General features: G+C 31.7%; 1 pseudogene; it reads left to right on the top strand.

The window, feature by feature from the left end:
* The first annotated feature begins 352 nt into the window (after positions 1-352).
* On the top strand, positions 353-9,368 carry LOC124374967 (annotated as a pseudogene).
* Positions 9,369-11,399: the final 2,031 nt, after the last annotated feature.

Below are 11,399 nucleotides of genomic sequence, written 5' to 3'. Positions count from 1 at the left end.
TTTCATCTTTATTACTCTTTTTCGTAATTGACAATAAGTTATATATTTTCCATTATTTCATAAACTTGTTTGTTGTTTTTAGGCAAAACATAAATTCCTTAGGAATTTATCCATCCATTATATCGCATCAATTTTAGTTTATTTAAAATTGTATATAGTCACTGTTGTGTACTTATAAGTATTCCAAATAATTGGAAAAATTTTCATATTGATTAACCAGTCACTTGCATAGGATACAGTATATTTCCAATAAAATTAAAATATATTGAAGTCAGACCTTTCCGGTAGCTGATCCAAGCTATTATTATTTGTTTATCAATATTAATTTTTTGTTTGGATTGATTGATTTCAGGTGAAGAGTGGCTTAGCAAAAATATTTGGTACCGAACTAGTCAAAGGAAAACAGTACACATTCCACACAGGAGCTAAAGTTGCAGTATTCACATGGCAAGGGTGTACAATTGAACTCAAAGGGAGAAAAAATATTAGTTACATTGCCAAAGAAACACCTATGGTAAGTTTCAGTTTTTGTATTGAGTTAATCTTCAATATGTGCTGTTATTCTATTGCTTAAAAGCATTGTTGCCAGCGGCCGAGCGCCACATGTATTCAGCAAGATAGGAATCTAAATGATGGCGAGCTGTGCCCCGATGTTTTTTATTTTGCCATTTTGCTGAGCCCCACATCCTTTGGGTGGGTATTCACATAATAAATATTAAAGGATAGGTTAGTAAAACCTAAATCGCCTAACGTGCTTAAACATCAGCCTCAGCGTGCTCTGAATAGGTGGCCTCCGTTTAATCAGAAAGTAACTGAGTAATATTATAATATTTAGTAAAAAAGATTGGCAATATTCTAGATTAAAACAATGTTTTATCACGCACATGTGATTATTCGGTTTGGACATATGCGATCTATCAACAGACAGATCATTCTATCTTTTTATTATTATTACAATATTTGGCGTACCATTCTATATGGCAATACCATTATTGTGAAACTCAACTTGTCATGTTGTCAGATGTTCTACCTGAACTGCCATGCCTGTCTGGAGCAACTACGGATCAAGGCAGAAGCTGATGCTGGTCGGGGACCTGTCACACTAGTTGTTGGCCCCATGGATGTTGGGAAGTCCACAGTGACAAGGATATTGCTGAACTACGCTGCTCGCATGGGACGTCGACCCCATCTACGTGGATCTGATGTGGGTCAGGGACAAATTTCTATCCCAGGCACTATTGGTAATTTAAATATTTTACATAAAATTTTTGTTGTCTTAATCTAGACAATCTATTTTTCAAGATAGTTTTGTTTGAATTCTTTTAGAGCAAAGATAGATAATGTGGATGTTGAGTTTGCTCCAGTTCATCTTTCTCTTAGTGCAGTGTCTGAATCTGATGCTGTTACACTTGACTCCCTGGAATCTGGAGTTGTGTTTGTCTATAGAGAACAAAAAATGTCAGGGACAAAGAAGGTTTAAACAAACTCTTTCCGTCATTTTGAGATCAAAGACACCTATACTACAAAATAGTAATGTAACGTAAGTGGAGAGTTGTTCTCATTGTCTCATCAGGTGAACAACTGAGTGCTCTACAATGTTTTAGATACTATCTCGGAAGCACGATGGATAAACTGAGTTTTCTACATACATTGTAGCTATGGTGGGAAGGGTTTGATTCAATGTGAATGTGGGAGTTTGCTCCAGTGCAGCACCTGAAATCTGATGCTATCACAGACAAAGTTAAATAAATTGTTTCCTATTTAATTTATAATATTTATTCATTAAATATTGTATATGTGCACAATGAGTTTTATAATATAAACACTAGTGTCAAAGAATTATTTTTCCTTTTTTATTACATAAAAACAAAATGAGTAGGTAGAGCCATTTCATAACAGCATCTCATTTGTAACTGAGTGAGTCTTCTAATGTAAAATTTCTACAACTTTGTTGAGACACCTACTTTCAAGTTTTGTAATTAGCCTATATGTAATAATCAGCATTTTAATGAGAACTTTGACTCAAGTTTCTGTTTGCAGAGATAGATATTTGTGTATTATTTTGAGCTCTGAAGATAGAATTACACTTTTCAAAGTACACAGTATATAGAGTCCAACAAATATTTTTAGTATGATCTTTTCAATATTTCTAATCATGCTGAGGTTGTTTCTCAACTATACATTGTAGTTGTTACTTTATTACTATATTAAACTATATTATGCATTGTAGCTGTTTACTTATTTATTATAGTTTAAAGATCAATGTATTTTAACCCTTTTTAATAGGCCAAGCCTTAAAGTAAGAGTAACACACTCAGCTGTAAATACTGTTCATTAGTATTGTGTCCATATGAATACAGTAGTCTACTACAGGTCATTACGTATAAAATTACTTAAAATGCATTAAGTGGTCATACACTACAGTTGAAATATATTGCTACAAATCAGAAAATTTGAATTTATACCAAATTAATCGTCAAAGTAATATAATTTCTCAGTCAAAACATTTTTTTATTGGGTGGAAAAATTATTATAAACGTGGTGAAAATAATTATTCTGGAATTTTCTTCATATTAATGCCCAGTAAATAATAAGTCATTTATCTTAGTTCTATGTATTGTGGTTTGAAATGTGTATAAAATTCTCATATATGTATGCATAATTAAGTATGAAACAGTTTTAAATATTAATTCTTTGAACAGTACTTTAGTATGCAAATGAAAAAATTTGGCCTATTAATAATTTTCAAAGCATTTTTTTAAAATTTAAAAGTAAAATCAATTGTAAAGGGTGAATCCCATTAAAAGTACTGTTATTTATTTGAGGACAGAAAAATCTATAGTAAACAACTATAATTACCTCAAAATAGACCGTTTTTTTTTTTCATAACTTGCATTAAAACTCCAAATACAGTTTAATTTATAATTTTTTGTATGTAATCTTTTCTTAATAACATCTAAATAACTTCGTAAAAAATTTTACATTTTTTGCTGTTAAGTTATTATCAAAGATACTTTTCATGTAGAATAATATACAGTCTACAATTATAATAAGACTTTTAGTTTACAGATTACTTAGTATATTTATTGATTTTCACTTTAACCTATGTGCAGTAATACTATTTGAAGTACTAGAATTCAGATTAAAGACAATCCATATACGAGGGCTGTTCAATAAAGAGTGATAGTAATTTTTTTATGGTAATCTTTATTTTACCCTCATAATTTTGATGGTCTTTCTCAAAATAGTTTCCCTTGAATGCGATGCACTTGTCCCAGCGTCTGCCAGTCTTCAAAATACATACAGGAAATACTTTTTTAAGCGGTTCCGTAAAGTCACCTCCTTAGCCTTCACCACTGTTTCTGATGATGGATAATGTCTCCCAACAAAGTCGTTTCTTCTTCAAGTTACAGAAATATGACTTTTTGCGCCCGATATGGACTTAAAATATCTTCATGACATCCCTATAGTATTGATGTGTGTGCGGATACGAAATACTGATATACCTTTCCAAGAATATCAAAGAATTAGATGACCATAATCTTCCCAGTAGAAGCAACCACTTGCTTTTTTGGAGGTCGGTGATGAAGGAGATGTCCAGATTTCCACACTGAGCTTTGTTGTGTGCTCTCAGGATCAAAAAAATGTAGACAGGTTTCATCAGCAGTGATGACATTTGAAAGAAACTCTGGATCTTTCCCTAAAGTCAACTTTAACTGCATGCAGACTGCATGCGAATGTTGTTTTGTTTGGGAATCAACAGTTTTGGAGCCCATGGTGCACAAACACGTTTATTTTATAGCAGGTGGCACCTAATGAAATGTTCAGTATTTCGGGAAAGTTAGCTCAGGTAAATTTGTCGATCCTCTCTCACAATGTCAGCAGCAACATTGATATTTTCTTCCGAGCAAATAACTGGAGCACCGAGTCCACTTCAAATTGATTGTCTCCCCTCTTTAAATATCTTAAACCACCTTCAAGCTTGTGCTGTAGCAAAGAACCCGACTCTTTTTATGCCTCCTGTAACATTGTATAGGCCTCATCTGAAGTTTCTTGAGATGAAAGAATTTCAATACAATGATCACCTTGGATTAGCAAGTGCAAATCTTAAATTTTGTTAAGTTAACAGAATTATATTATAAACATTTTCCATCATTTAGTTACACAAAAATTCAGTAACACAGAGTTTTGAAATCTGTAATCTTATCTCTTCCTCATGTGAAAACCTAACCTAACACATAATTAAGAAAGTAGGTTAAAAAAAAACAAATCATACCTAAAGTTTTGTGATACGCATATACATCAGAAAATCACTACAAACCTTTTATATTTTAACTCCATACCCACTATGTCTCATATATAATGTTATTGTTTTATAACCATAAACGACAAAATGACAAATAAAATCCTAGTACCTTCACAATTCTTTTATTGTAAAAAAAACTTGGAATCTTAAGTCTGTTCTTTGACAGTAAGTTTTATTGCAACTTAAATATATTGAAGTCATACTTCTTTTACTTGTAGAATATACTTACATTCAGGTAAGTCAATAAACAGTGATTGTTTAATGGCAAGCCAGTATGTATGAAAGTTTCTTACAACAGACACCTCTGATCTATTCACTATGGCAACAAGAGCATGGACCAGAACCTGACCTTCTTCAACACTCTGGTATCCATGATGGCAGAAGTTGTCCATGAATACAGTATACTGGTATTCAGCTAACTCAATAAATGCTTACAACAAGGTGCAGTGATGGTTGAGCGGCCAGCCTCTGTGGATGAGGGTTTCTCACAACAGGCCACCTCTGGTCTATCACTACGGCAACAAGAGCATGGGCCAGAACTTGACCTTCTTCAACACTCTTGTGTCTAGGATGGCAGAAGTTGTCCATGATCGGATGCGTGCCCAACAAGAAAGGTACCATTAAATAGAGTGTTGCAATATTATGTTGAGTAATTTCATTTGTAACTTTTGGTTTAGTTTTGCAACTGATAATTTTGAAAAAAGAATACAAAACCACACATGTAAATTATCTTCCATAAAGTCTAAACTGATGACAGAATTATAAGTAAATTTTCTATTTTGTAAATTTTTGGTTATATGAATTTTAATTTAATGTTTTTATGCAACTATATTGAAAATAGCTCATTTCCCTTCTGATACAATTAAAATGCCTACAAACAATAATTTAATTAACTGATTAAGCTGTTTTTATTTAGCTTATTCGTTTATTTTTTTTATTATTTTAAATTATTATTTTCATGTATTTCATATGCATTATATGCAGGTTTTTTTCAGTATATTGACAAGTTATTCAATATGTCTAATTAAATACGATATTTAACATGAACATTATAAGTAATATACGGTATACTTTCTTTATTAGTTGGTCTTGTCTAATAAATTACTTTCTCTGATTTGATTGAAAATGTAATTAATAAGAACATTAAAATTACCATAATCATTGGTAAAATTGCAAATAAAAGACATTTTTAAATGTTAAAATGTATGTGACAACTATAACAAAACAAAACAAATCAAGATAGATTGTTGTGTCACTGTATAAATTAAATTCCTGTTTTTTAATTTAAAGAGACCATACACAGATATCGCATCAAGCGCACTGTTACTAGTGATTCTTTGAGTTCAAAACTAGATTATATTTTTTCTGAAGAAAAAGTTTTAACGTACTATTATGTTTGTAGTTTTTGTGCAAAGTTTTACAGTTCACTTTCATAAAAAATAATTACTATATGTTGGCTACTGTCTTGCATTTATTTCTAATGCAAATTAAAAACCATCTCTAGACCTAGACTTTTTATTTTGTGAACTCATAACTGCGACTGACAATACTGGCTCAACTAAACGTACAGTACAAACTTTATGTGTATTTGTTTAGTTTTTTAGACAGTTTTAACTTTTACTTTATTTAACAATGTACTTAGTAACATTCTGCCATTGATCTTTTCTTCCTAAAAGATGAAGAAAAGTTTGTTTTTTGTGTGCCATCTCTGTATGTACTAAGTTATGGATATGTTGTATAGCAAATGCCTCAGGGATCATAATCAACACCTGTGGCTGGATCAAGAATGACGGATACAAACATCTAATGCATGCTGCTCAGGCGTTTGAGGTAGATGTAATATTGGTCCTGGGACCAGGAGAGGCTGTACAACGAACTGGTCAGAAGATATGCCGAACTTCGTCAGGGTAGTGTTGCTTCCTAAAAGTGGTGGGGTGAGTTTAGTTCACACTTTTAGCTCTATATATATATATCACTTACTAATTTTTACTTTAATTATCATTATAAATTTAAATATTTAAAGCATGACACAAAATGCAATATTTTCTGTTCACATTGTACTATACCATATTTTAGATGGTGTCATACTATCTATATCATATTACACTATCGATCAGCACTGTCGACTTTCCTCCTTATTCTGTTTGATAAGATCCTCACACAGGCCAGTAGCCCACAAGGACGGGCAGAATTTTCTTCTCCTCTTTTAAGAAATTCAGTTTTCATTGAGTCGGGCTACATCGTAACATATAGGTAATGAGTTAAAGCATTTTTTATTTATGTCCAGTCGAGCTATGTCTTAAATCTTTTTTCTTATTTCAGTTTTTCTTATATCTATATGCATCTTGGTCAAAGCTGTGTGATTATAAATATATAATATTTGTAATATATAAATATAAAGGTTTTATAAGTTTTTAGTGATAAGTTATATTTCAGTATATAAACACAAATCAAAGAAAATTATCTTAATTTTAATTTGCTATCTCCTTAATTTACATAAAGTCAAAGTTCATTTTAATTAGTATCACAACAGATCTAGTCTTTAATAGCATCTGATCAGATCACTTTATTTCGTAAGTGGTAAGTTGGTCTTAATTTCCTGTTCCAATAATATTATAACTTGCATTAATTCGACCAAAGTTTGTTTTAGTTTTTTTGTATACAGATTTTTACTAACTAAAACTGAGTAGATACTATGTATTAACAGCAAACGTCAGCCGCTACGACAACTAATCTGTGAATCCCCTGTTTGTAGCCTTTAGACTTATCTCATACCAATTACTCACTAGATGAGTTCTACAAATCTTATAGATGACTTATTAACGTTCTACATCCACCTTCTAATAGACAGGCGTTTCATCTGATGTTCATCTTCTCACATAGTAGACGTATTCATATGGCATGGAATGGTTAATTATTAACTATACAGTGCTAAGGACCGTTTTGCCATCTTTAGCATTTTTGAAGGTTGATCCTAAGTTCCCTCAGGAAGACCTGGTCGGTTGTTTTCAGTGGTTTGTAGAATTTGCTTCCATATGTGCCCTTTGATGCCCAGGTGCTAGGCAATAGGCCTTATAAGAAGAAGTGTCAGACGTCAAATTTACTCAACTTTTTTTTCAGAACAAGTATTACTTGAAAACATTTAAATTACTGGCATAGCTTATAATAAACAATTTTGCATGCATTTACATTTTTTTAAGTTCTATAACTGATGTTTGTTTAAAGACAAACCTGAAGATGTAACATTATTGCCTGGAAAGCCTGAAATTTGAAAAATGGTTTTGAATGGGGCAACCTATTTAAGATATTGTTTACTAATAGAAGTTATTCATTGTTTCAAGATTGGGTTGATAAAGTGTGTTCAAGTTGTTCTATTGTGTTAGGGTTATTAGTAGCTACTACCACAGTGCTCCAAAAGACAAGTGATCTTCCACCATTATCTATCTAATATGCATTCAACACAGTGTTATCTCTTTCTCATCTTACAATTATTGAACCTACTGAAAATTAACTTCCAATTTGGAAGTTGGTAGCAGCAGTTGGTAGCAAACACAGTTTTCAGTTTATTTTGGAATTTATGCATTAAAATGGTTTTACATATTCCTTAATATTTCTTATATACAATTTTCATATAAATAGTATTTAGAAAACTAATGTGAAGGAACACTGTGATTTTAAAAAAATATATTTTAATTTGAAGTTTGTATATTCTGTGGTCTATGTTAATACATCACCCTGTAACTATGCACATTACTATCACTAAAATGAGTAAATTCGCTATATATATATTTTTTTAATTGTCACATGTCTGCCAAGCAAGGACAATAATAATTTGCTTTACAATAAACACATAAAACTTATTTATATCATACTTATTGTATTTGTGTATGTTCCTCTATAACATAATTTGAAGGTATGTTTACTTTTGTCTTTGCACACAATCTCACAATAGTTAATACTTTATGAAGTTAGAGATTTTGAGAGAAATTTCTTTTGGATTAGACAATTATCTTTACTTGCTGATTCAGGAAGTGTCCAGTAACTCAAATATTTAGTTGTTTTGCCTTGCGTTTCTGTATCATTAGGAAGCTAATTTTGTAAAAATTGTATGTTAGATGTTTATCTACCATATCAGATATTGGTTTTATTGGTTGTGCGTACTAACTACTAAATGGTGATCTACAACTCAGGTGGTGGAGAGGTTACAAACTACCGGTCAGACGCTCGTGACATGCGTTACACGCGAGTACTTCTATGGTGGGAAGACACCACTGCACCCTCACTCCTTTGACGTCAAGTGGGCGGATCTCAAGATATACAAGGTGGGAGCACCCGCACTCCCAGACTCTTGTATGCCTCTAGGCATGAGAGCTGAGGACAACATGACCAAACTTGTGGCTGTTGCTCCAGGTATGTTGACAGTTACAAAAAAAAAAACTGTATTACCTATTTACAAATTTGTTTATAAATCTTGATCTTGTCATTCTGTAAATCAACCTTATACATACCAAGATTTATATTAATATAAATATTGTTTATTACCTTTTTTATTGTTCTATCGTAGATTAAGGTATGAGTGAGATCTATCCAAATTATCAATACTGTTAAAATTAACATGGTGATAGTCTTGACAATTAATAATTACAATAATGTTAGTAATGTAATTAAAATACCAATATCAACCCATATTAAGACTCTTTGATTTAATTTACAATTTCAGAATGAATTATCACAAATCTGCAATATTTTACATGTTAAAGATAATTATCAGTTGTTTCTTAAGTAATAATCAATTGTATGATCTTATTTGCAGTACCAAGTATATTTTTTTGTGTTTGTTTACAATCAGTTTAACAAATTTATTGTTAAACTACAACATAATTTAGGAACAGGATTGTTTACTCTCTGATTGCCCACATTATTTGCTCATGTTATTACAATGTTTCAGGTCCCAATCTTTTGCACCACATCATAGCCATTACATTTGCCAACAGTGTAGACGATGATGTTATAAGTTACAAATGTTGCTGGCTTCATCTGTGTGTAAGTAGAAAGTATTTTAAAATGTACAAATATTGTTTGGGGTTTCAGTTGAACCCCTTGTGCTAATTAATGGAATCAAGCGACAACCATTTTTTAAGGGTTTTCTCAGTTGACAGCACTGATACATTTCTTCATTGAGCCGTTTAAACTTAACTAAAGTCAACAGCTGTTATTTCCTCTTGAGTTTTTGCCAGAAAATACTATTTGATTTTGTTTTTACTAATCTTCATTTATTTTTCTGCAATCTGGTCAGATTTTATCTTTGTGTTAGCCATGTATATCATGCTAAGAAAAGGGGCAGGCTATTGTAAACATTAAGTAAAATCACTTCTTTGACTCAAAGGGTGACTTTTGCCACAGTATAATACGTAGTAACAAGAAATATTTACTTATAGCTTCATTTACAATTTGATTTAAAAACTCAATTTGTTGTTAAAACAAAAAAAGGCCACAAAGGAATTACTTTAAAAAATTTGCCTACCTCTTCTGCTTATTCCTACAAATCCCTATTTTTATGGTAGGGGTAAACATTATGAGTACACCTAAATACTTCGTGCTTGGCTTATGTAAAGCAAATCTCTACATTTTCATTTGGTAATAAAATGAATGAGAGATAGGAGAATGAAGTATAAAAAAAAAATGTTTACTTCTTCTATTAAATGGAGGTTCTTATGGGTAAATAATAGATTTCTAACAAAAACCTAATGGTATTTTTAAAATGTAGATGGAAGATGACAAAATAGTGAAAATGAGAGACCTATAAGTTTACTCCATCTAGCAAAGAATTCAATTTTAGTTACAATTTCAGCTTTTTCAAACAGTACCCACATGGAATAAAAATTCAAAGAAAATGCACACAAAATGCTTTGAAAATATTTAGTATTATACCATTTTATCCAGTACATTATGATGACGAGTTGAGAGAGCTTATATAGTTGTTATGCAGGTCAGCACAACCTCACGACAAGCAATGATTTGGCACTATTGTTTATAAAAACATGAAGTTAAATTTTCAAAACCTAGTTTGTTTATTGTTTAACCATTATTTTCAAACCAGTGGCATTAGATTTTGATAAAAATATGTATTTGTATAGTTTTTCATGTAAACTTTGCCAATTTTGAGACATCAAACATTGAACATTTTAAACCCTTCGTACGCTGTAAGCGGAATATTCCGCCGAGTAAATCTAACTCGAAACGTTCTAAGTAGCGGAATAGATCGCGGAATCCCCTGACAACGCAATATATTTACGTTTAGTTCTACAAATTGCCGCCAGAATGCTTGAGAGTGAATATTTGGTGATCTAATATTACGCAATTGTGAACGCGTGACTCATCAAAACAGCTGGGACCAATTCACAACGGAAGCTTTTGTTTGCTTTGTCAGTCCCGCGCCATCGCCAGTGAGCAAGCTGTACGCTCTAAGCGGAAATACTCCGCGCGTGACAGTCAGCTGCCAGCGGTCCGCTATGTACTGTTGTTTATTGTTTATAACCTGCTATATTGCTTTAGCTGTCTATTATACAAGGTTATCCATATTGATAATGCGATAAACTATACAACTATGTAAAACATGTGAGGCCAAGCCTGCCCTCCACCCAGATGAGTGTTTTGAGATTTACCACACACAAGTCCAATATTAGTGTGCCTTTTTTATTTTTGTACCATTTTGTGTTTTTTATATATTTTATATTTGTCATGGATTTGTTCCCTTCATTATCTACTAATGTTGTATAAATAATATGAATTACTGTTGTGCTAACTTTTGCTACTTTCAGAAATGTTTATTGGACTTTATATATTGCGTGTATATTTACATGTATTTGATGTACTCATATGTAAATAAAATAAAAGCAATACAAAAACTATCATGTGTTTTCAGCAGTTGCAAGACCAATGAACCTAAAAAAATATATAACTTTAAAAAAATTAAAAATTATTATTTTTTTTTATTGAGCATTAGAGCAATTTTATACAAATTGCTTTCAGCGTACGAAGGGTTAAAATGAAGCGATTTTGAAAACATTTTATAGATATTAAAAAGGTTTGA

The sequence above is a fragment of the Homalodisca vitripennis genome, unplaced genomic scaffold, assembly GCF_021130785.1.
Source record: "Homalodisca vitripennis isolate AUS2020 unplaced genomic scaffold, UT_GWSS_2.1 ScUCBcl_11823;HRSCAF=21237, whole genome shotgun sequence".
NCBI classification, from domain to species: domain Eukaryota; kingdom Metazoa; phylum Arthropoda; class Insecta; order Hemiptera; family Cicadellidae; genus Homalodisca; species Homalodisca vitripennis.
Note: the sequence above shows the minus strand (reverse complement) of the source record. Positions and strands in the feature narration are given on the sequence as shown.